Source organism: Macaca thibetana, chromosome 11 (genome assembly GCF_024542745.1).
Source record: "Macaca thibetana thibetana isolate TM-01 chromosome 11, ASM2454274v1, whole genome shotgun sequence".
NCBI classification, from domain to species: Eukaryota; Metazoa; Chordata; class Mammalia; order Primates; family Cercopithecidae; genus Macaca; species Macaca thibetana.
Window position 1 is genome coordinate 84,063,371 of NC_065588.1, and position 27,648 is coordinate 84,091,018.

Here is a 27,648-nt window from a genome sequence, read left to right on the forward strand (position 1 = left end):
ACAGAGAAAAGGAGAAAACCAGAAAACCTCCTTTTCTTCATTTCTACGATAGCAGATGGCTGGTCTTGTGAACAAGTCATTTGCTTGAAATATCTGAAGATGAGAAAAGTTGTACCAATTAAGTCAACCTCCTTCTTTTCGTCTGAACTGCAATCTTCTCTATGGCCCACTTCCTGGTGCCAGCACATCCTGTTCTTCCGTCCCCATTCCAGACATTACAAGCGTATGGCAAATTCTGGCTGCCTCCTAATTGTCATGTAGACTCTAAATTTCTAGCCCCGCACCCAGGGACCCTCTCTAGAATCACAGGAGAGATCTTCAGAACTTATTTTTATTTTATTCTCATTCTGTTAACATCTTTTTCCTGTTTCCTGTGAAACTTTCTCATTTATCCGCAAAGGATAACCACCAGTTTCTCTTGGATCTCTTTGCTTACTAGTTAGCAAAGTGAACTCTATACCATAATCACATTGTGAATTATACTTAATAAAGATTTCCAAACCCCTATCCTTATAAACATTAATGAGGATTCAGCGCTATGAGGTTTGGAGTAGATTTATCCACAAGGAAATTTTAAGAGAAGAGAAGGTAAGGCAGAAGTCACATCCTAGACAAAGGAACAGCACCAGCTAACAGACCAGGACTTAAAAGCCAGCAGTACCCTAGTTAAGAAGTACTCCACTCAGGCTCTCCCACTGAATATTTACAGTGATAAAGGGAGGATAAAACAGGAAAAGCAAAATGTAGTCATATTTTAGAAGAATCATTATACAGGATTGAGACATTTTCTTATAATTTAGTACATGATGATAAACCACGAATGTTTTGAAAAGTGGGTAAAAGAATCAGGATCCTCATTTGAGAAAATTAATCTAGATGTCATGTACAGAAATGATTGGAAGAGAAAGGTTCAAGAAGAAAGCAGACCAATTAGAAGCTGTTGAAATTTTTAAAAAGGAAAAAACCAAAGGAACATACAAAATGTAAGACCTTCAAAAGTTGACAACTTCGATGTTGAACGAAAAAGAGAAATGGAATCAAAGATGATTCTGGATGTTGATCCTTAATGACATAGAGTACAACAGTGCTAGAGACAGTGATGAAGGAGGATGGGGGGAGAAGGCAATATATGATGAAATCACGGGCACTCATCTGGAATTTGAGAAAAAGTGATTTTTGTATCTTTTCTGTAAACTGACCTTTCTCCAGAGTCCCATCCATTCTTGGGAATAATTAAATGTGCAAAACAGTTAAAAATTAGTTTGAATCCAGGATCTCTTGGATAAAATATGTTCAGATGATTAATCCCTCCTTCTGGGAGAGGAGTATGGCTTATTGCCGTTATGGCAAGAAAGAGGAAATACTGACTCCTCTGATGCTTATGGTGTCTTGCTCTTACTCCTCGGTGGTTCAATAGCACCCTTTGTCCTCCTGGATTCTGATTGCTTTGCTCTCTTCTGATGCTGAAAGCCTATGACTAACACATCTCAAAGGCCATGCCCTGGCACAAACACTGCTGCTTGTGAAATTCATACCTCACTACCTTCACCACAAATCTTGCTGTAGAAACCTCAGAGGCCTACCTGCAAACCTTATTTGGCCCTGGTTGGGGTGGTCCTCCCTTCAGTCCTTATTTTGGAATCACTTTATTTCATCAATAATGACCTTCTTCTGGCAAGATCTATAGGGAACCAAGGGTGCCTTAGAAAAGCCACACTTGGGACCACTTTTTTACCTTAACAGGCTATACTGACACATCTTGAAGTGATTCTACATCAGTGTTTTACAGACCCCCTGCAAGTATCCTCCTTCTCCTGAAGTCCCAAATGGAAAACAGGGGTCTCTGTCTGACTTTGCTAGTATTCTCTCTCTTTTTTCCCCACATATCTCTTGTCCAGAGCCCAGAGAAAGGAAAATGTGCACCTATAATTAATGGTTTCATTCTACTCTCTCTGTCTCTTTCTTCTTTCCAGAATCCATGGGACAAGACTTCACAGAGAGCAGGATTATGCTCTTTAAATTATACAGGAGCTCTGAATTGACTGCTCCAAGATGGATTATTTATTTGCAAATATGAGGAATATAAAAAATAATGGAACTCCTCTCTAGAGAACAGCTAACAATCTGATTTATCATTCTGGAGGCAAACCGCCAGAACCAACCTCAACCCCGCGAAGCCTTTCTTCCATCTTACTTATTTATCCTTTCTCATTTTTATTGTTTGGGTGCTTTCTGTTTGCATTTCTACTGTAACAAATCCTAATCTTCCTCAGGCATATTGTTGCCTCGGGCAGACTAAGACAATGGTCTTGTACTGTGAAAGATAAAATAAAAAAGCACATCCATAATTTTTTAAAAACATTACCCCAGCTGTATATGTTGAGTTTAAGCTACCTGCAGAGCATTTGGAAAAGTAAATCCCCCTTAGTAACCTGGAGAGATTTGTTTTCCCATTTTAACTTAAATTCTAAGCAATGTTCTAGTTTTTATTCAGCCTCTCATTATGATTAACCATCACTAATAGAGCTGGGCCATAAACCAGGAGGAGTTTTACATCTTTAAACTCAAATGGTTTAAAGAACACACTGGGTTTCTTGGAAAGTATGGTAAGAATTTAATATATCTGATCATAATTTCTGGGTACCACAAGTCCCAAGACAAACCCTTATTTAACAATGGTAATTATCTTGCAGTGCCAACACTATAAAAATCAGCGGAGAACAGAGACAAACAGGTCATCAGATCTGAAAAACTCCTGGAAAAGTCAAAGGAAGAACCACAGAAGAGAAATAAGATAATCAGATCACAGCCAAGGGTCAAATATCTCATAAATACCAAGGTCAAAGCAAACATAGACGTAGGAACAGATACAACAAAGTCAGTGCCAAAGGGTGCAGGAAGTAGACAGACAGTGCTCTGTGTCAATTGGGAAACATTTATCTGGCAAAAAAGTTAAAAATTGCCAAAGGCTAGCAGGCACCAGGGTGAAACAGTTTTAGGAAGCCATGGGGATAAGATAAAAATTTAGAATTAAATTTCTAGATTCTTTTTTCTCATAGGAATGGGTGCTAGGTTGGCCTGTGGGCAGTTGAGAGGCAATGATTATTTTTCCTGTGGCTGAGTTTATTTCTGGCATTTGCTCCACACAATAACGGGATATTCTAGGTCCTAACTGAATGAGTCAGGTCGGACTTGAAAGAGGAAAAATTGACATCCAAATACAGAGAATCCAAAGTGCTACAAATAGGGATTACTTTTCAGTTGGCAGTACTTTAAGGTGAAGGGAAAATAGAGATGGGATCAGAGTTCAGCAGAGAATACAGGAGTCTTGAGTGATTGTCTGGAACACTAAGTGGGAACTGAGAGTTCTCTTGGGTCCGATGATTCAAGACATAGGTGAGTCAAAGAAAATGTAATGTGGACAGTGTTCGAGCTAGAGCAGTGGGAGTCAGGAATTCAGAGAGATTAACAAGACATCTCTGAGTGGCCTTAGGATAAGACTATTACTGTTAAGCAGGTTATAATTTCATTTAGAATAATGAAAACAATTTATATCAAAAATGATAAAAGTTCGGCCGGGTGTGGTGACTCGTGCCTGTAATCCCAGCACTTTGGGAGGCCAAGGCAGGCAGAATACGAGGTCAAGAGGTCAAGACCATCCTGTCCAACATGGCGAAACCCCGTCTCTACTAAAAATACAAATATTAACTGGGTGTGGTGTGCGTGCCTGTAGTCCCAGCTACTCGGGAGGCCGAGGCAGGAGAATAGCTTGAACCAGGGAGGCAGAGGTTGCAGTGAGCCAAGATTGAGCCACTGCACTCCAGCCTGGTGATAAAGGGGACTCCGTCTCAAAACAAGCAACAACAACAACAAAAAGTAATAAAAGTTCAAGTCCTATGTGACATAACAGGACAGATTTCACTTATCTAGGCATTTTCAAATCTGTGTATCTGAACAACAGTAGCTCATTAAACTTCTTTTCCATGATAATCAATGTGAATTTAAATGTTATCAGCACAGCTGCGGATGGTGGCACATGCCTGTGGTCCCAGCTACTCAGAAAGCTGAGGCAAGAGAAGGATTACTAAACCCAAGGTTTCAACGACATAGTGCACTATGACCATGCCTGCAAATAGCCACTGCACTGCGGCCTAGGAAACACAAGGAGACCATGTCTCAAAAAAAAAAAAAAAAAAAAGTTGCCAACAATAAGCAGTTAAAATCCCTCAAGTTAGCAGAAAGTTAAGTTCTTAACTGACACCTTTAAAGGGTTTGAAAGTATTTCAACATTTGTGAAAATACCACTTTTTACTGAGTTACTCTCAAGGACATGAAGTCAGATACTTTCCTCCACATACCTGTTACTTTTTCTTTTCATAAGCCATCATTTTATATAAAACATAGAGTATTTAATGCCCCCTCATCTAGTCAACACCTATCAGTATCTTCTTGATGTATCAGTATGACAAGCATTCAGTTCAGTGCTATCAGGGATGTAAAGATATATGACATATGGTCCTGGTCTGTAGGACTTTGGAAAAAATATTATACTTTGACTGGAGATGGGACTGGATTACAGGGTTATGTGGCAGAATTCCATTTCTTCTGGAAAAGATGATGTTTGCTAGGACTAACAGCAGATTTAACAGAAAAACAAATCACACATCTTCAATAGTAGCAGTTAAAACTTCAAAGTGCCAAAACTGTTTACGTTCACAGGAAAAAGAAGACTAAGGAAACTAATGATCTTTTATATGCAGTTCAAAAGGAGGCCTCTCAAATTACCAAGGTGTCATGAGTTGAGGAGATATAGAGGATTTTATCATTTATCATACTTATCTTTCATGAAAGCATTCATAAATCACAATAATTGTTATCTATTTTATTCTTTATGCAATGCCTACTCTTCCCATTTGACTGTGAGTCCCAGAAGGATACAGACCACATCTGCCTTGTTCATCATTGCACAATCAAGCCTAAAAAAAAATTGGAACATGGCAAATAGCCAAGAAACATTTATTGAATGAATAGAATTTGGGCTAAATTTCAAGACTTTGAGTATGACATGAAGGACGCCCAGATGAACTCTCCAAGTCCACAGTCGCTGAGAATTGAGTTAAGAGCAATATCATATCTCATTGAGCTTGAGGTCATCCCGTACTGAAAGACGCCAAGAGACCAGATTGGTTTCACAACCTCTAGAAGACCTTGATCCTTTCCTGATCACCCATGCCAGTGAGCACACAGGGATTTCCTGAGGGACCTTTGAAATGAAGAACATTTCATGGCAGAGGGTCACCCTTGACATTCTGCCTCATGACACTGTAACAAAGCCATTTAGCCAGGCAGCTTTAGAGAGGGAGCTCAGCCCAGACTATTTTCTATGCTGTGTCAGATTCAACTCCACCATGGATCAGCATATTCAGGTCAACGAACACTGCCCTTCAACCAACCTGTTTGAAGCATTTTCTAGTTCATTCTTGTTGGGGAACAATTGCATTCTTTCCACTTTAAATTAGTTTCTCTATTGTGTTTTAACACTGAGTTTTTATGTAACATTCTAGTAAGATCTTCAGACACCCCAGCGGGGGTTATATTACACATAATATTGTTGCTTAGCTGACATCAGTTTTGGACCCTTGCCATTTGGATATAACTTCTCATTTTTGCCCTTCAGATGAACTGTATATAAATAGACTCAAAATAAACTCATTATGGAGATGGAAGTTGAACATATGTCTGAAATGTCACAGAATTCTTTGTAGCCACTGTAAGATTGTCTATAGATTACCATTTTTATTTTCAATAATAAAAGCTTTTACTTTGAAGCTAAGTTCTAGAGTTTAAAGCACAGCTCACCAAATTTTTGTTTGACACAGAAACACCATTTTTTAAAGTCTTATTTTCTGCCAGTGGAGTACCACTGGGAATTTTATAATAGTTAAATGACAAAAATTCATGTCACAACTCTCTTAACACAAATAGCTTTTTCAAGAGTTCAGCAACAATCTGGCTTTATTTACCCATATTCAAGTGTCAAAGATAATATAAATCGAACATGTTCTAATGTATATGTGTACAGAGTCCTCAGTATAAATGTGTTCAACAAATAATTGTAAATGGAATCAAATTTTTAGGAAACAAGAGGAAACTTAAATGTTTGGAATAAAAATTTTGAGCTAAGACCATATAGGCTCCAAGTTTAGACTAACTGATTAATCTGTGAGCTATAAACTCATATTAAAAGATGGTTTGCGGTTTAAAGAAGCTTAATTAGTCAGAGTTGTCTATATTTTACTTTGGTAATAAATACCACCAATATCACAGTGTCATAATAACAAAAGTTTATTTCTCACTCAGATAAAGGCCACTGTCCAGGTAACATTGATGTGTGGCATTTCCTTCTCAACACCCAGTTTCTGGCATCACTGGAACAGAAATAATCATGGAGACACCCACATCAGCTCCTCAGCAGCTAAGTCTCAAAGTAAGTCTTTTTTTTTTTTTTTTTTTTTTTTTTTTTTTTTTTTGAGACAGAGTCTCACTGTGTCGCCCAGGCTGGAGTGCAGTGGCACGATCTCAGCTCACTGCAAGCTCCACCTCCCAGGTTCATCCCATTCTCCTGCTTCAGCCTCTCGAGTAACTGAGACTACAGGCACCCACCACCACGCCTGACTAATTTTTTTTATATTTTTAGTAGAGACGGGGTTTCGCTGTGTTAGCCAGGATGGTCTCGATTTCCTGACCTTGTGATCTGCCCGCCTCTGCGTCCCAAAGTGCTGGGATTATAGGTGTGAGCGTGCCCGGCCAAAGTAAGTCTTTTAACTCCCGGTCTTGGACCACTGTGCAAGACGAATCGCAAAGTCCCATGCAATGCAAAGGGGCTAGGAAATGTAGTTTCCCTAATACAAAAAGGTGAGGAGAACTGGTGACATTGAACACTAATAATAATAATGTTTACCTCAAAACTCCATCAAAATAAGACAAGTTTATTTGAAACTGCCCCTCTCTGTACTGGGTTGAATAACATTCCTCAAAATTTATGTCTACCAGGAACTTCAGCATAGGATCTTTTTGGGAAATAGGGTCTTTGAAGATGTAGTTAGTTAAGATGAGGTCATACTGCTTTAGAATGGGCCCTAAACCCAAAGACTGGTGTCCTTATAAGAAGGTCATGTGAACATTTAGAGAGGCACACAGGGAGACTATCTGTGACAACGGAGATAGAGATTGAAGGGATGCATCTACAAGTAAAAGAATGCCATTGATGACCAGCAGCCCCCAGAAACCGTACATGGAACAGATTCCCCTCAGATCATCCAGAGGAAGCCAACCTTGTCAAAACCTTGACTGCAGAATTCTAGCCTCTAGAACTATGAAAGAATAAATTTCTGATATTTTAAACCAGGAAGTTTGTGGTAAATTGTTATGGCAACCCTAAGAAATTAATATACCACCCCCTCCAAAACAAAACAAAAAAAGTGGTAGGTAGACAGTTTAATCACTTCTCACTTGTTCCTGACCTACAGACAAGTGCAGAAACACAGTCACAGCAGCTCCCCTTAGGGGTTTGGCTTTGTTTTAACTCAGGATATTCATTTTGAAGAAATAGTCATAAAATACATTACAGTGAACTATTTAAACTCAACGGGGCATCATTTAATGTTCGACCAAAGGACCCATCTGCTTTCCTTAGGTTAATATTCTGTTAAAGTATTTGTTCTGGAACTCTGGAAATTTGTGAAGAATTTGAAGTCTCCAGGGAAGCTAAGAGCATTTAGAATGGAACTAATGGTCTGTACATTTCATTGTATTTTTACTGCTTCAGTAGCAATGTAGAGGATAGGCATATTGAGTTGGGGTTAGAAACTAGGGTTAAACACTTAAAAGAATGTCAGGCATTCTGTGCCAAGGTCACCATTTAGCAATTTCACAAATAACTAAATGGAATGCCAAAAATAGGTTATAATAAAAATCAGGTCAATGAGAAGACAGAAATGAGGAACTTAAATTATTTCTTTCTTTTAAAGATACATCAGACATCTCGTAAGATACATCTCTCTTCTGGAGAATACTTTATTCTCTACTCCAGTTGCAGTATTCCAGCAATAAGTTAAATCATGCCATTTCCAGAGTGTCTTTAGCCTGTTTTGCTTTCCCAGGATCACTCTCTCCTGATTGTTTGCAATGAAGCAAAAATAAACGACAAAACACTGCAATTTCTATTACATCAATTTATTGATGTTAATACTTAGTTTCACTTTGCAAATGCAACCACCTTTGAAGCATGCTTATTGTTCTTTTCTGCATCTTATTTCAAGCTAATTTCTATCAGTGTAGGTATCTGAGCTTTTGTGGCATATCTAGTTAGATGAAAGAAAAATCACTGAAGTGGTCTACTGCAAAAATGAAATACATTCAGGCATTATCTGTGTAACACTGCCATTTGTACCTCTAAGGGCCTAATTCACTTCAGCAATGTTCCATGAAGGGCATTGGCCAATGTAAAAAAATCTGTATTGAGGATTATAGTCAAATATATAATTTTAACATATCCAAATGGATGCATGGATAATTACTGAATCTGTAATAACTAATATCATCATATCTTGAAAGGTAGGATTTTCATGCTTATATCTCCAACAAATTGACATTGTTTTCCTTAAGAATGAATTGATTTTATATTACCACAACTGGACTAAAAGAGACTGAAATGTTCTTTGCGATGATTGTCATTAAGTGAAACAAGAACATTAAAATGAGTAGGTAGGCAAGAAAACAGCCCTCTTATCTCTCTGTAGAAGATAGTACTTACTTGTTTTGGAATGTAAAGACCAGAAACGGTATCAACTTTCTTGATATAATTCACATTCCTAGGTGATTTATGTTTTTCCAATTTGCAGAGAATTCAGTTGTTCTTCCATTTCTTCCAATCTTTCAAGTGCACCCTGGGTATTTTTTCATCATTTAATAGAGTCTGATTGTTTTTACTCACATGTCAATACTGTCCAAAAGTTTGTTGAAAATATTCCTTCAGAATTTGGATCTGCTGAAGTGAAGAGACCTGATTTCAGCTCCACCAGATGCAGAATTGTGTTTTGTTTTCTGGTTATCACTGTCACACAGCTTAAAACATGTATGCTTTTCAGAATGTAGTTGTTCAGGCAAACTGTCAGATGTATGAATTCAGTATTGGTATATGCAAGCACTGTAAACTTTTCTTTAAGGAGTAGATGGGAGAATATGTTTAAAATATTAGGAAGCCTAGGCTATATATTCAAGTCATCTGAGCAGCTATGATTCTCAGGTGGAAGTGTTATAATATGTTAAAAACATTTTGCTTTCCTCACTAATGATTTGTTCCTTTTAAATTCAAATTTGAATAATTTTTCATGTATTATTATTTCTGTTAAATGTATACAGTATTTAAGATGGATAATTGGTGGCTGTATTTGTTCTGATATCTTATGGTCTAAATTATGAGGTACCAAGATTGTTTCTCTGTTTATTTTTTCTAATTATGTTTAGAAATGCTGTAATAAATATGCAGTAGTGATATAAAATTAAGAATTATGTCAAAGATAATATAAAAGCCATTACCTATGAACTCATGCATGCCTCATTTTGTATAAGTTTTATTTAGTGATCTCTTGTTCACTTAGTATCTTGTTAAATGCTGATATCTCAGTCTTTCTGAAGCCCTGAAATGGTAACTGTAGCAGTTCAGAAAATGTCTTTCATTTCGATCAATAAAAAACTTCTGTAAAAAAAAAAATGTACTGAATAGACAACTGTTCCACATTTATGCTTATTAAAAACTGACATAAACAAACACAACCTGTACAAAAAATAACCCAAATCCCATGTCACTTTGGAACAGTAATCTTGAAAGACATTGTCGCCTAGGACCCCCTCTTCTTCTGCCATGGCCACGTCTTCTTCCTCTTCTTCTGCCTCAGCCTCTTCCTGCAACAGCTTCCCTTTTCTTAGATTTCACCTTAGGTTCACCATCCACAAGTCGTGTATCCAGAGGTAAACCGTATGGTAGAATAAAATATCAAATGTTATTTCTTCTAATACTCAGTGTTTCCAGCTGTACAGTTTCTTTGTTCTTCAGGGTCATTTTCACAGCTTTACGATTTGTATTCATGCTGACATCCAGACCACTGGATCAGTGGGTTCCAGTGATTAATCTCCCTGAACGGTGATGGCATCTGAATGAAAATAACTGAACCAAATTGCACTGAAGTTTTTGAAATACCTTTGTAATTACTCAGTTACTCCCTACGCTGACGCAAGGATTACAGAAACTGATGTTAAAGAGGTGAGTGAATTCAACTACATGTTCTGGGGACCTGGAGATAGATGACTTTGCAAATGGAAAGAGGTGAAAATGAAGAAGAAAGCTGTGTTGAAACAGAAATACAAGTCAAAAGGAACAACAATTACAAAGAACTGTGCAGGAAGGAAAACTATGTATCAATTTAGAATGGTTGAGTTACATTAAAATAAACCAAATATGCTTTGTTAAAGTTTAAATGTACAGCCATAGTTTGAGTATTTTTGGCTTACATGCCCTCAAGTAAAGGGAAAGCTGAAATAATTAATCATATTTGAAAATCATATTTTATTGTATTTTGATTAGATATTAAATTCTCAGTTTTATTATAAATTGTACTATGTTATTTTATGACATGCAAACTTATGTATGCTATAAATTTGGACTGCTACAGACCACTTAGGTCCAACTTCAAGCAGATATGCATTTTTTATGTCATATTAAATATTTATTTTCTGCAGACTGACTTCGGAGTAATTCTTGAGCCAGGAGGGGAGGAATTAGTGTTCAAATTGCTGAAATCTTAGGTCAAAATGCTACAGAAAAAAATCACTATGTAAAAAACAATGGCTTAGAGGCAGTCACCCCTTGCCTGCAATTCCAACAGTTGAGGTTTCATGCCTCAAGATATAGTGACAAGAGTTAGGTGAACCAGAAATTGAGGCAGTGAAGATTTTTACAGGGAAAGAAACAAACTGTGGGTGTATGGGAGCAGGGGAGGAGGGTGATAGACTAGGGAAATGATGAAGGTTATTTTGGAAGCCCACAAGGAAGTGGTCTTGGGAAACCTGGAGCCACTGGGAGATTCAGAAGGCCAAGGGGATCCAGCTTATATTTTGGAGACAGGGTGCTGGGAGCGAAGGTCAGGAGCCTGGGAGGCAGGGGAAAACTAGAAGGGGACCCCAGGTGAAGAAGGGTATGGGATGGGGTGCAGAAGTCCATGGAGATGACTGGCAGATCGACTGTTTTTGTTTTGTTTTGTTTTTAAATGCAAGTTGACATTTTATTCATATATTATCATTAATATATTAGCATAACTGTTGTGGTTGTAAATGGTGTAACCGTCACCTTAAAAATCAGAAGCAGGACAAAAACATATGACTACCATTAGTTAACATTGTTCTGAATTTTCTAAATGAACACATTCAGAAAAAGAGATCTGCAATATAAAAATTGTAAATATTGCCATTATTTTCTGAAACTGTTTACCTAGAGGATCACTTATAAATAATTTACTAAGAAATTTAGGAACAAAACAATCACTCAAATCAATGGATATGAAAAAGATACCACTATTTCTATAATGAAAATATTTATGAGAACAAAATATGAAAATAGAGGAAAGTATGAGAATAACTAATTTTCAAAGATACTAGTAAACCAAAATAATTAAACCATTGTAATACTGATGAATTCACAGACAGATCAGGAGAACAGTATAGTGTGTGTATCTACTTCTGTATCACTTCTAGGTATCCATGTATCTTTCTATATGCAAGATATATATACATGTATCTTGCACCTGATGGATAAGGAAGGATCTGGAGCTTCTGCCCAGAATAAACACAGCAGACACTATTTAAAGAAGCAGTGCCCTGCCCAGAGTCAAAAAACATTAATTCTATGGAGAAGTTTATTCAAGTGAAATAGATAAATTTCAATTTTTAGTTTGCATGTTTTTGAAATCAGTAAGAAGTTTCATTGGAAACTGAGAGTCAGATATACATGTAGAAATGTTGCTGCCTACATCACTCTGCCAACAATCAGGCATGGGAATGGCCAAGTCTTAACTTGGAGTGGGGAGAGTGATAAAGTTAAAAACGTTTAACAGAAGTTTTTCTTACATTTTTTTCTCAAAAATGAATGTTTTCTTCCCATGTTACAGAAATGTTATATACTAATATTTGGTTTATTCTGTGAGTTTTCAACTCTGACTTTTATGTACTGGGCTTGTATATAGTCTACTTGATCATATCTCTGTCTCATCTCCCCACTAAAAATAAGAATTCTTAAGGTCAAGAATGATTAACAAGATTGATTCTTTGCCTCAAGCATTATAGGACTTTTTATTTTAATATCATGATATTGACAGTAGTGCTCGAACTAATAGGAGTAAAAAAAATTGACTTATCTGGCTCTTAGAATATTTTACAGAACTATGCAACAAGAGTAAATTAAAATATTTTTGAATGAATTTTGCACAACAGTTACTGAGGATGTAATTATGAAGGCAAACATAGTGCCTGCCTCCCTTGATTTTAGAGTCTAGGGAAGATTTTGAAACCCAAAATAAATTAAACATACTTATCTCTACTCTTTGGAGATAGCTCTCTAAACTGCTCTATTTGCACTAATTGTAGGTTAACTGAATATAATACTAAATACGGTGTTCATTTCTTTCCATTCCTTATCAGATTATCTCTTCTAGAATTTATTTCCACACTGTTTTATCATATCAGTGAAGTGCTTTTTGAGATTCAGTAACTAATACATGACAGTTAAAGAAAATTAATGTATACTATACTATTTAATTTCTAACCTATCAATACCATTTAATTTGAATTGCCTTTAAGGCACTCACAAATAATAGACCACCTACCATTTAAATTTCATCTCAGCCTCCAAATATAATTAAGAGAAAAGTAAGAACAAAAGTTGATTTTCCCAGAATCTGGGAACAACTTACAATGTTAGCATTATCAATGTTAAACATGATACTATATTATTAGTATTTACTTCTTTACACTATGTGGCTATGCTATGTACTCAACCTACTATGCTGCTATAACCAATGCAAAAGTCCCTTTATGCAGCCTTTTCAAAGCATTAAAATTCAAATCCAAACCATTAAACATTATGTTTCATGTTTGCCTACATTGTATTTGTTGTATTGTATATGTATATGTTGTATTGCCTAATTTGCAATACAACAATTAAAAACCATAAAATAGTGATGAAAATCTATAATGAAAAGAATTATTTCCCTCTGAGATTTGACTAATATTATGACAATCTGCTTTCTTGTTACTATACATTTTAAATGAAGTGATGTGCCTTGTGCCAGCATTTAAAAACTCTCCTTTGGATTCCTACCAAAAATAGTACTTCAGGCTAAACCTCAAGGACAAAAATCAGTTAGTAGATTTGTTGAAATAGAGTTTAATATTCACATTAGTTGAGGCTCCTTTTTGATAGGTGATATAATTCTAATATAGTCTCATTAGAAAGTTACAGTAAAAGAGCACACCACGACTTGTTGAGAACAACAACTCAGAGTTGTTCTCTGAGAACAACTTGGGAGATATCATAGAATATTATACTTTCTAAAATATTCTTGAAAATAGTAAAGAATCTAATTTTAATGTGGGATGAGGAGTGAGAAAAGAACAAGTAATATTTTACCACTGAAATTCAGAAACATATTAACTTTTTATTCTATAAAATTAGGCATCTATTTTGCTTTAAAATTTTTAAGTACATATAAGTTCTAATTACTGAATATATTGTCCTAAATATTCTATTGTTAAGAGAATCAGTATTTTTCCATTTCTGTGGGTAAAAAGCATGGGCAGAAACACTGCACCAATAAGAAAGCACAGAGAAATATAAGCTTTCAGGATGCTAGGACTATTGCAGACACCTGAGACAAATCCAAATCACATCTTCCTGTGAGGATACAGAAAATGAGAAATTGATGTAGTTTCTTCCACTATCAGACAGATTATTGAAACTAGAGCCCAGGAACAGGCACTAAGAAATCATAAGCAAACAGCAAGCAACAGCCTGCTGTTAAAATATCAGCAACTAAAAATCTTAGAAGTTCAAACTTGTTTCTGTTAGGGAGTTATCTGTTTGCCTGCTAGGTAATGGAAATTTTTGGAGAAAATTTGCACATATGCCAAGTGCCACCATCCTTTGGCATACGTATAAATCTAAACTACAACACAGATGTCAAAAGTCAAAAGTCTGCTATAAAATGGGTGTCCATATAAGTCTCATCTTACAAATGCAATGGAAGCATCTCTGGTTGAAGTTAGAGCATGTCTCCCAAGGTAGCTTACGATACTCATAATGCAAACTTAAATGTATCTGTCCTTGCTAAATCTTACTGTCTTGGTTACAAAGATACTGCAAATTCAATCCATAGTGAGTAAATGAAATTTATGAAATAAATGTAGACATGGATGCCCTGCAATATTTAACAAAGATCATTAATCTCCTCTCCAAAAAGGCAAGGGCACATGATACTTCTGAAACAGATTCTAATCTTATCCACATGTAACATTCAACTAAATTAAAACAAACAAATAAATAAAAACAAATTTTAAAAAATAGTCAAATAACCAGTATTCCTTATAGAGAACAAATTATCAAACATTTTTGAGGAGACAGCCATACAGAGAATAAAGGACTCCAGTATTAAGTGAATTTCTGAAATGAATAGTAAAAGGGTATCAATATAAATCTACACATTTTAAAAATTATTGCAAAACATTAGCTTTTTAGAGCCAGCCTACCAGGACTTTCAGTGTGTTGTTTAGTCTGACCCATCCTAACCCATTTATTAAAAATCTGAATAATAGACTGGGTAAAGAAAATATGGTACATATATACCATGGAATACTCTGCAGCCATAAAAAATATATATATATATAAGATCATGTCCTTCGCAGGGACATGGATGGAGCTGAAGGTCATTATCTTTAGCAAACTAATACAAGAACAGAAAACCAAATACTGCATGTTCTCACTTGCAAGTGGGAGCTAAAAATTGAGAACACATGGACACATAGAGGGGAACAACACACACTAGGGCTCTTTGGAAGGTGGGGAATAGGAGGAGGGATAGGAGCTAGAAAAACAACTAATGGGTACTAGGCTTCATACCTGGGTGATGAAATAATCTATACAACAAACCCCTATGACACAAGTTTACCAATAACAAACCTGCCAATTGTACCCCTGAACTTAAAATAAAGGTTAAAGTAAAATAAAATAGAATCTGGCTAGTCCAACCCACAAAGGCAAAAGATAACCAGTCAAAGCATAAATGCATAGCCATATCACCCACTTGCTCCCTGTATTCCAGCTCATTTGTATGAATATTACCCCTAGTTTTTCAATTGCTCCAAGGTTCACTCTGACTCATTTACAACAAGGGCACTATCTTTTGACAATGCAGTTTGGTCAAGTACTATGTCCGACCTCAGATTCCTCTCAAGGATGACCTTGAGTCTCCCCTCATGGCCACGCATCACAACTACATATGACATCTACAAAATCCTATGAGACTGACAGCCTGGAATGCTCCTAGCCTACAAAATAGGATTAAATACTACTTCTGTGGATCGAGGTGACCCCAAGGGTCTCATTGCTCTGGGAGGAAATATTGACACAGTAGTGCTAGTCCACTCCTTGGAGCTGGTGTGTATCACTTCAGGAGGGCAAAGAAGAAGCGTCTCTTCTTATATTCTGTGCAATCCTGATAAATAACATGTACTGTTTCTCTCGCAGCACAAGGCCATACCTAGGTATGATGGACTTTGCAAAGGAGTATGTAACTGCAGAATCAGGTAAAGCAAAGGGGAGAAAACAGATATGGGAATAAGAAGAAACTAGCAAACTGTCCCAAAGGCATTTACTGTTTATGAGGCACTTTGCATGTACTTACTTAATATTTAGCAAACCCTGTTAAATAGAAACTATTAGTATGATCCCAAGTAACTTGTTCAAAGGTTCAATAATAGAAAGTGGAAGACTCAGAATTCAAACTCAAGAGTCCATGCCCTCTGCATATGTCTGTATATGTGAGAGATGTATTGTGAGAGATGTAGATGTAGAGAGGGCTTCACAGCCCTCTCATGTCTTATTACCCTCATGCTCAGGAAGTTTTTGTGCTTTTTAACCCCTCTGAGAACATCTGGTAATCCTGCCTTCTACAAAGAGGACAACCATGGGATCTGATTCTGGCTGAGAAATGGGGTGTGGGAAGACTGGAGTCAATGACCCATTATATTAACAAACACCACGTCCTTGTGCTGAACTTATAGAAGTAAGAGGTTGCACTGGGAGCTCAATTTTAAGGCTTTAGTAAGCACAATAGCCAAATCTAATGGGCTCTCCTATGTTTGCAGATCTTAACTCAAGGACAGCAATAGAGCTGATGTTCCACGCGTCTCTTTGTTGTCATCAATGACAGTTTGCTTGCCTTACTCAAAACGCTGCATCCTAAACATTAAGAGATATAGAGCTCATTTGCATCATATGTTTACTGGCCCCTGAGGGTCCATTCTGGAACTAGGTGCAAAGATTAATGCATATACCACACTTTTTTTTATCACACCATTTTGCCCAGATCTCTTATCATAAAGAAGAACCAGTTAGGACGCAATCACAAAATCTGATACTCAACCACGTGAAAGAATAAGAATAAAGCAAGAGTCAGAGAGAAAGTATTCCATTTCCCTGAGAAGCAAAGATGACAGGATTTCATCTAACCATTGAAAGAAGATTGTTGGCTCAGTGTTGTCTAGCAGCTTGGTGGACCAAGCCTTGACTAAGAGAACTCAATTGCTCTTTAACAACAAAGTTGTAGGAAGATAAACATCAGAGTCACTGATTCTAAACCATTACACATTATTCCTTTCTTTCCTGCTTCTGTGATTCCAGTTCTATATCTCAATGACTGAGTCACATCTAAACTATGCCTAATTTTGATGACTCATTTTAAATGAGATACTCTGCTTCTCTTAATAAAGCACCTTTTTTTTTTCTTACTTCTCCTCACCACGTAATGTGAGTTCATTACACTGAAATCATTTTCTGTTTTCTTCACTACTAAATACTCATTGTCTATAACAGTATCTAGCCCTCAGTAGCGTAAGGGAGGAAAAAACACTTTCTTAGACAAAAGGGTAGACCCTTCTAGGCTCCTTGGCTGGGCTGGTCTGTTAATTAAATTGACATGAGACAGGTTAAAAGAAAAAAAAACAACAATGTGAATTACATATGTATGCACAGGAGTCCCATAGAAATATGTGGCTCAAAGAAGCAGCCAGATGATTGAAGCCTTTATATCATCCTGAGCTACAGAAAGGAATAGGAATTTGGGGTTTCTGAGGGGGAAGTGGAGGCAAATTATGTGAGAACCAGGGAAAAACTGTATAGTAAGTAAAAGTATGTAAATAAAAATTTCTCTGGTGATAAAAGTTGTCTTCACCTGAGAAAGAGTAGCTCTCTTCCTGGTTTATGTATGTTTATTACCTTTACTAAAGAATATTTCCTTTATACATGTAAATAAAGGGGGAGAGTGACACTTCATTTTAGGTAGCTGAGGAGAAGTAAAGAGCTTTTCCTGCTTTGGCTGGTTTTCAATTTCTTTTTGCTCAAAGTAAGCAGTATGCTGAAGTGACAAATTTTGAGGTGGCATAATCTGATCTCCTACAGTCATATTTTGGGGTGGTATGTCTTGAACTATCATTTGCACCCTATAAATAATTGTATAGAAAAAATGAAGGCTACCACAAACTGTAATTATGGATGAGATGCTCCTCTAGGTATAGTCTCGGGCTTTTCGGATTGCCAACAGGCATTGTTTCCTGCCAGATGTATTTTCCAAGGAAAAGAGAACCTTTCCATTCATGTATGATGAATAGCTTGCAATCCAGAATTACTCAAAAATAACAAGCCCTGACACTAAGCACATACAAGTGAAAGAAGTAAGGGCCAAAAGTCTGCTCCTGCATCCCTATAATTGCTTAACACACCCTTTAAAATGAAGGGAGAACCCTGTTTGCTAGCGCTCTCTCTAAAAGTTTAGATGTGTTGCTGAACAAATAGAAAGCATGAACTAATTGACAAAGAGTAGCTTCTAGGCAGTAATACTACAATTCCTTTTATGAAAAATAACAGGTGAAAGAAGCATTTGATTGTTATTTTCAAAAGGAAAATGGACAATTGCCATAAATCGGAAAATGCCAACTGGTCTATTCATATTGATTTATCAACTATTGAAATATTTTGCAGTTGTGACCTTCAAAAATTGGTGGACAAGAGTATACCATTTCTTAACATGAACACCCGTGTTATATTTTATACTTGTGATTCATTTAGTCCAATATTTCAATATATTTATACATACAGTTACAATACTTTACTATAACTGATATGTTAATGGTGACTATCAGTTACTAAAAAAAGTTTAAAAGGTTTTATTTTTATTGACATTGTGTCACCACAAAAATTAAAATTTAAGTACAAATTGTTCTTTCAGGTATCTGATATAATTAATTATCCAGATAAATTCATTACTATAGGTTCTGAATAGCTAAAGTCATGCTTTAACATGAGTCTCCAAATATTTGAAAACACATGTGACCAGATAACATAAGAAAATATTGATAGAGGGAGGAAAAATATTGATTCTGATGCTGCATATACAACATGAAAAGTGTGTGAGCTTGGACAAATCACCCAAATTCTCTGAGCCTCAGATTTCTTAACTATCAACATGAGGTAACTTCTTGAGCTTGGTTTTACAGGAGGCTATGAGAATCCAATGCAAACATTCATATGAATGTTCTTTATAAAACATCAAAGAGTAATATAATTATTGGTTTCTACAGCTTCTATTTAGTTTCCATTACTATTTCTCATTACCTGTATGAAAACAGGCAATTCTATCATTCTTCTCTGCTTCAGTATTGTGTATTTCATATTGGAGCCTTTCCTACTGCACAATTCAGTAATTATTATCTTTGTTCCCATTATTCTGTTGAGACTCTGTAGCAATCAATATCCAATGAGCCTCCTTCTAACTAGAATAAACTGAAAACATGCACATTACTGATATTCTTTCTATTATTTACCACCCTACTCAGGTAATCACCAGCATACTCTGAAGAATATCTTCTAAAAATTACATTTTCAATGATTTTCTTTTAAGGGGCTCACATATGAAAAGAACCTCAGAAGCATCTAGAGTCTTGGAGACTTTCACACTTCCCTTGGTTGCATTCTGTTTCAGTGGAACTATTAACCTCTAAATCGTTAGGGAAAGTAGAGAGCTGAAAACCATTTAAACAGATCTCAAAGAAAGACCAGTGGAATGGATGTCAATTGGTTGATAGTATAAAAGTAATTCCTGGTTGTACTAATGGAACTCCAGTAAACTTTGAATTAGCAAATATAAACTCAGTGAAGATGTACACACTTAAAATCTTTGTTTCATATATTTTTAGCACAGCTATGAAAATTAAAATTGATTGATGCAAGTGGAAATAAATTTTTTATCAGTACAGAAGTGATAAAGAAGCTCCCATGAAAACCCAAATGGCAAAAGTAAATACAAACAAACAAACAAATAAACCTGCTAAAACTAATCCCAAAGTGCACTTGTGGATGTGATTGTGAGACAGGATCATAAGCTTGTGGAATTTTTAAATATAAAGTTGTGGAGGTGGACTGATGTGTGTGATTATGAATGAACATCTGTATCTTGGCTTGTCCAGACCAATTTATTTGTGAAATAGAAAACAAACCTGATAATCATCAAATTGGTTTATGACTTCCCTAATAAACTAACTGAATACTTGCTATGGAAGATAGTGTTAAATATGATTGTCAAACTCATAGTAGATGTCAGTTAATAGAAAATAATAAAATGAAATGTGTAATTACATATGTTAGAAGTATGATGATACTAAAGACTATGGAATAGTTTTAAACTTTTTTCCCAAGAATATATCTAACTAAAGCAAAGTTTCTAAAAATAACTTTTTCTTTAATTTGAATCAGAACTTTTCCCAATATAAAGGAATAAAGACTAGAATGATGAATTTAAACCATTAAAATTATCCGGTATGTCTAGCTAATTCACTTCATAGATAACAGAGAAAAAATCTATTCAAGGAAGGTCTAGGAATCACATTACCTCTCTTGAGTCCAGTGCTACTTCCATTACAATTTGCTGCTTAAATGTGTGTTTGTTAGTTTTTGTATTGCAATGTTTAAGGTAATGATATTTGATTATATTGTTTATAAGAAATTATTCTACAGACTAAGATAGTATCTCCATTTCTTCACCTAAAAAACAATCTATTATTTCAAATAGCTCACTTATTTTTACCAACATTCTCTTATTTCAGTTTGTTTTTCTTCTCACCTTAGAATTAAAATTTGTTAAAAGCCCACTGAAAAATTCTTTCCAGAATGCTTTGTTCTTGCAATAAATTTCCCTACCAGTACTATATATCTTCAGTGGAATTTCATGATTTTAGTTAAATAATCATTTCTAAGATTAAGAAGTTTAACAAGTAAATCAAATATCTTTAAGATTATCTTGTTCTCCATAATATAGAGGCATAGAATACAAGTTAAAAACTACCTGACACTTTCTAATTCTTTTTAAGACAGTCATTTTTATATTACTGACTCAATCCCTTTTGTTCTGATATGCTTGACGGATGATGATATAATAGACATATCCCCACAGTTATATGCAGAGTTATACCAAATTTATAGAGCAATAGTTGTAGATTTACCCTTTTCTCATCACCTTAAGAAAGCACAAATGGTGCTTTCACACCAATTGCCACATTCCAGGATATTTTGATAGATATGAGGCTCACTGGATAGATAGGTAGCTAGATAGATAGACAGACAGACAGATAGATGATAGAGATAGGTAGGTAGGTAGATAGATAGATAGATAGATAGATAGATAGATAGATAGATAGATAGATAGACAGACAGACAGATAGATAGAGATAATTTTCTAGAATGATAGTAGTTTCAGAAGGAAAAAGAGGAAGTATGGCAATAAAATCATGTTGGCATTTTATCCTTAATTATTAACCTTAGGAAAATTAGCTGATGACTAACAAGGAAGGACTGTTGCTTTCAGCAATGGTGGAATAAATGGTGCCGGGTTTCCCTTCACAGTAGAAATAATTATGCACTGGACCAATCATATAAGGCAAATGTTTTCAGGCATTAGAAATTGGCCAGTGCAAAACTGTGATCCTTGAAAGTAGGGAAACACTTTCAAAAGGTGAGCCCTATAATTTCCCAGCTTTTTATCCAAGACTGCCTTCTGGACCATGGTGTAGGGAAGCAGAGCAGAAGCAGAGCATGAAAGTTCTGCTTAGGTTAGGAGGCAAAGACTGAAGTTTGGGCTACTGTAGTGGCTAGAAATTGTGGAGCAAAGTTTTAAAGAATAGGAAAGTGACAAGGAGGAAACAAAAATATTCGCATGGAAATTCCTGTCTCTGAACCAGAGTTGGGCTAAGTTAGCACAGGGCAAGAATCCACAAGGTCTGGGGGAGAATGTTTGTTTTATAATGAGTAACTGAATAGAGCTATCAGAGATCATACAATGTTGGGAGATACTGTGGTTCCAGCCAAGTGAGCTCTTTGGGCATCCAGGTGAGATTTTCGGAAGGCCATGTTTCAGAATGAAGGCTTAAACCCTAGTGTAAGGAGCACACATTAGGACAAAACCAAAACCGATTACCTCCAATAAAGATAAAATCAACATAGAAGGATCAAAACTATTATCCGTTGTTAGTCAACAGAGGCATGCAAATTTAAAAGACATAAGATGCCTTTTTACAGGCTAGGAATAGCCAAAGTTAAAATGATTGTCAAAAACAAACACTGGCAAGGATGTAAGGCAACTGGAACTCTAATTTATTCCTAGTGGGAAGATGGTATGGTTTGGATTTGTGTCCTCATCCAAATCCCATGTCAAATTGTAGTCCCCGACATTGGAGAAGGGGCCTGGTGAGAGGTGACTGGATCATGGGGGCAGACTTCCCTCTTGCTGTTCTCATGATAGTGAGTGAGTTTTCATGACATCTGGTTGTTAAAAAGTGTGTAGCATTTCCCCCTTTGCTCTCTCTCTCTCCTGCCACCATGTGAAGACTTGCTTGCTGCTTCCTTGCCCTTCTGCCATGTTGTAAGTTTCCTGAGGCCTGCCCAGCCATGCTACCTGTACAGCCTGTGAAACTGTGAGCTTAATAAACCTCTTTTATTTATAAATTACCAAGTTTCAGGGTTTTTTTCTTTTTTTTTTTTTTTTGAGACGGAGTCTCTGAGTCTCTGTTGCCCAGGCTGGAGTGCAGTGGCGCGATCTCGGCTCACTGCCAGCTCCACCTCCTGGGTTCTTGCCATTCTCCTGCCTCAGCCTCCCCAGCAGCCCACCACCATGCCTGGCTAATTTTTTGTATTTTTAGTAGAGACGGAGTTTCACCGTGTTAGCCAGGATGGTCTCAATCTCCTGACTTCATGATCCGCACGCCTCGGCCTCCCAAAGTGCTGGGATTACAGGCGTGAGCCACTGCGCCCAGCCCCAGGTATTTCTTTATAGCAGTGTGAGAACAGACTAATACAGAGGGTAAAATGGAAGAACCGTTTTAGAAAACTATTTGTCATTTTCTGAAAAGTAAACATACACGGTCTTATAACTTAGCCATCCCACTTCTAGGCATATATCAAAAACAAATGAACACGTATTTCCAAAAGCCTTCTACAAAAATGTTTATTGTGACTTTATTCATAATTGCCATTCATATTTGCCCCAAAAATGGGAAAAAAGTTAATAATAATAAATACATTGCATTGAATCCATTCTATATTCACTTAGTGAAATACTATTCATGACTTTTAAAAAAAGAATAAACTACCCATACATACAAGCAAGAACATAAATTAACCACAAAACTATAATACTGAGATAAAGAATTTGGGCATAAGTGAATATATACTGTATGATTTTATATTTATGAAGTTCAAGAGTAGGAAAAAACTAACCTATGATCTAGGTATTATAGCCTTTCTCACCTACGGTTTGGGAATTGCCTGGAAGATTAACACAGGAGAACTTTCTGGGAAAATGGAAATGTTCAATATCTTGATGTGATATTCATAACTTAATAATTGGTTAAAACTCCTCAAATTGTACACTTTCTATCTGTTTATCTCAACGTATGTACATTTTACCTTAATTTTTAAAGGGTAATATAGAAGGACTATAGAGAAAATTTTCATTAGTCAAAATGCCCTAAAAGAGCCTAGTAGTAAAAGTATGCTTCTGTCTTGTTATTTAAACAAAATTAGTAAGAAATAAAAGAAAAAATGGGATATAAGATAATAGAGATGGAGAAAGAGAGAAAATTCCTTTGGAGAAATGTTGAGATCTCAGAAGACAGGCTTTATATATGAAAGGAAAAATGACACCTTGGAGGCCAGAAGAAAAAGAGAAAAGAGTTGATTCTTCTTCAAAGGAGAAGGAATAAAACAAAGGAAATGCAATGCCAGGGGTATATCCCACTCAAAAAATAAGTAAGAGAAAGAAATACCTCTTAAAGCTTAGAAATTCAAAAGCTGAGGAGAGATGGTCTTAAAAAGTAATTGGCAACCTTAGGGTTCTAACTCAAAGCCTCATATACAGGATTCAAAAACATCAACAGCAACTTCAGCTCAGAAATCCACTATAAAAATTCCACAGTTAAAAAGTAAAATAAAGGAATGAGGGAAAGCCTTCCCTAAGATATTAGTTTCATATATATAAGCAATTGTAGAGCAAGAGTCAGTGAAAGCAGCAATTGTGCAAAACAAATGCCAGCTTGCATTGGGTGCAAAAGCTGCATCATGAAAGAGAGTTCACGTTTGTCATGATTTTGGCATGTCAAAGTTCAAAGAGGCTGTGTAAATAAAGAGATCTGAATATGCTATAATATATAAGAAAGCAATTTAATGCATTCTAATGTCTGGGACCTCTAGTCTTACAAATACATAAGTACCTCAAATGCCCCCATCTGAGAGAAGAGGTATTTTTCGTTTGATATTGTAAATGTGCAGTGTCACTGGGTTCTTCAGACACGAAGTGAACATAAATCTAGAAATATATTATCTACTTTCCTTCCCTTGTACACACACAAAAAAAGTCCTTCCTATGACATTTAGCCAATGGTAATGTGCCAGCTCTTTCTTACTTTCTGCTCACAGCTTATTGACCATGGTTCATACTAAATGTAAGGGTGGTTATGTATTTCTCCCTGGGGACCTAGAGGTCAGGACACAAAATGAATTCTAGTCAATGAGACATTTTTCCAATGCCAACAAATTTATAACATGAAGACCAATAGTGGTTAAGATCACAATCTAGGGTCAGAGTGCCTGGGCTGGAATCCTGGCTCCATCATTGAACAACTGAGCAACCTTAATTTTTATATGCCTCAGTTTCTCATCTATAAAATAGAGATAACAATAATATCTATTGCATACAATTGTCACAAGGATACAAAGAGTTAACACCCATAAAGCATGTACCACAGATGCAGGGATATAGAAAGTGTTCTATATATATATATATATATATATATATGTTGGGTTTAACAACTTGACTGTCCTTCAGCTGGGTAACCTTCTACCTAGAGTTGAAATGGTTGCTTGTTCTTGGCTGCAGTCTCTCAACCTTACTTTTCTGCTCAACATGAGAAATATTAAGCCACAAAAATATTTTTCTGAAAAAAAATTCTGATTCACTAAATGTATTAATTTGAAATACCATTTTTCTAAAATTGAATTCAAACTCATTTTAATAGAAAAAATAATAATAGCAGCAAACATTTGTATAGCTACCATATAATAAGCACTTGACATAAATTATTTCATTTAATTTTTACAATCACTAAGAGGAACAATTACTATCAATAACTGCATTTTATAGATGAGGACAACTTTGGTTGGAAGACTTTATAAAACAAACTATTAGAACAGTTCCAAGCACTATGTCACAACTGTGGTTATCACAGCTGGATTGTGTGTCAGTGACCAAGAGTGTCAAAGGATCTTTATTTCTGCTGAAGAAATAGCTTACCAGACATGGTAGTGGTGATGTGGGAACAGTCTCAACTCACCTAACTGTTTTAGTGGAAATATCAGTAGTTGACAGAGTGGAGTTGAGCTACTTATGATGAATTACTCATCACAAGTCATCAACTACGGAGATTGCAAACAACAATTAGAATTTGTCAATGCATGTAACAGACACTTTAAGACCCCCCCAGAAACTAAGCAGTGGCTGGAAAGGATGGAGAAATATGTACTTTTACAAGAGACTGAAATTCGAACCAAAGAATTTTAGGTTTAAATGTGATGTGGCCTGAGGACATTTGGGTCATAGATATTGTATGACAACTTAATCAGTTCTACTAATAAAGAATATATTCATCTACTGCATGCAGGCTTATTGCCAGAGTGTGCCAGCCATCCAAGATGAAGAATTAAGAAACACAGTCCTAAATAAAAAGCAGAGTATTACTCAGCCTAGTGTAAGCAGCCCAAAAGCCAGCAGCATTGCTTAATGGGATTATGTTTAATCTGAAAGGACACCACTAGAGATAATGTAAAACATCCAAAGGCCTGAAGTGGCAGTGAAATTATTCAACTCCTGGACTGGAGGAGCTTTTAATCAGGACCCCTGGAATACTGCAGCAATTTAATAAGTTTAAATTGGTTTCACTTGGATACATCCAGATTTGTGTTGCAGATGTTATTCCACCCAAATCTCCTACACAGGTTCATCAAAAAGGGGATCATGCCTAAGCAATCTGTGGAGATTAAAAAAGAAGTAAATGCCAAAACTCAAATCTAGAAAAAGATGAAAGTGTCAGATAGAACAGTTTACCGAAGAATAAGCCTATGAGTGTGCTGCCTTTACTGCTGCCTTTAGACTAAATAAAATGTCTGTAATGCTTAAGCTTACTAAGTCATTCTTTGTTTCAATTTATTAAATGTTTGTACAATATTTTAACATAAAACTGTTAATATATATACGTGAGATAAAACTATAAAAATCAACACAGTCAAAAATGGTAAATTGAAATGGGTTCAATAGAGGTGCACACACAATACGAAATGTACAGAGTGTAAATGTAAATGTAAAATATTGGTCTTCATGCAGAAGAGGGAAAAGGCAATTTTTTGGGGGTCAGAGGTTCTGCATAAACAATCTCTGTCCTTAAGCTGTAGAACAAAATCAATTCACATCTATACTCCTAAAGTGAATTAGGATTTTAAATACATATCACCATGTATAAAAGAACTCATCTCCTTTCCAAACAGGGAACACTGAACAGGGCAAAAATTAGTTGATTAATTATTCATCAGCATTGCCAATGTTCTTACAAAGAAGGAAATACACAAAGCAATCACCTATATTTTCTCACTTTCACAAGGGCATTTGCTAAGTGCCTATTAAATGAATGTAACTAATCATGGTATATCAGTGCAAACTGTGAATAAATGCATCAAAAATCAAATCACCAATCCATTCAACCTGTAAAATCCAGCAGGTGGTCTGAAGAACATTTAAGAACAACTAATATACTGAGCAACCTTGATCATCCACTAAATAACCTTCAGCAAGAGCCTTAATTGTATGCAGGTGCAGATAATTGTACCCAAAATAGTTAAATGGCCACATCCAAAGGTATTAAATATACATAATTTTGAAATGAAGGATAGAAGAAAAAGAAACTAACTGTATCCCTAAGTTCTAGGACAAAATACATTACTCCAGATCATAAACAACAATGATTGCTAAGGCATTAACTTAGGTCAGTCTAACACCAAAGTTAAAATTCTCACTATGTCCTTCTATGTAAAAAGCCATTGACTCTACTATGACTCTTCTTTAATCTTGTCTTACATCTCCTTTATGGGAGCCTTGTTCAAAATCTAACCATTCTAGTTCCCCCAATATCTACACTGCGATTAAGTTACCATTTGAAAGTACATTCCATGCTCATGGATAGGAAGCGTCAATATCGTGGAAATGGCCATACTGACCAAAGTAATTTATAAATCAATGCTATACCCACCAAGATACCATTTACTTTCTTCATAGAATTAGAAACAACTAATTAAATTTCAGGTGGAACAAAAAAGGAGCCTGTATAGCCAAGACAATCCTAAGCAAAAAGAACAAAACTGGAGGCATCACACTACCTTACTTTAAAATATACTACAAGGCTACAGTAACCAAAACAGCATGGTACAGGTACCAAAACAGATATATGGACCAATAGAACAAAACAGAAGCCTCAGAAATAATGCCACACATCTACAACCATCTGATCTTTGACAAACCTGACAAAAAGAAGCAGTGGGGAAAGGATTCCCTATTTCATAAATGCTGCGGAGAAAATTGGCTAGCCTATGCAGAAAGCTGAAACTGGACCCCTTCCTTATATCTTATACAAAAATTAACTCAAGATAGAATATAGACTTAAACGTAAAACCTA

General features: G+C 36.0%; 1 long non-coding RNA gene across 1 annotated transcript; it reads left to right on the top strand.

The window, feature by feature from the left end:
* The first annotated feature begins 10,116 nt into the window (after nucleotides 1-10,116).
* LOC126930220 (uncharacterized) lies at nucleotides 10,117-17,041 on the top strand. The gene is made up of 3 exons (XR_007717487.1): nucleotides 10,117-10,324; nucleotides 15,854-15,912; nucleotides 16,695-17,041. It is a non-coding gene; the product is annotated as an uncharacterized LOC126930220 (long non-coding RNA).
* Nucleotides 17,042-27,648: the final 10,607 nt, after the last annotated feature.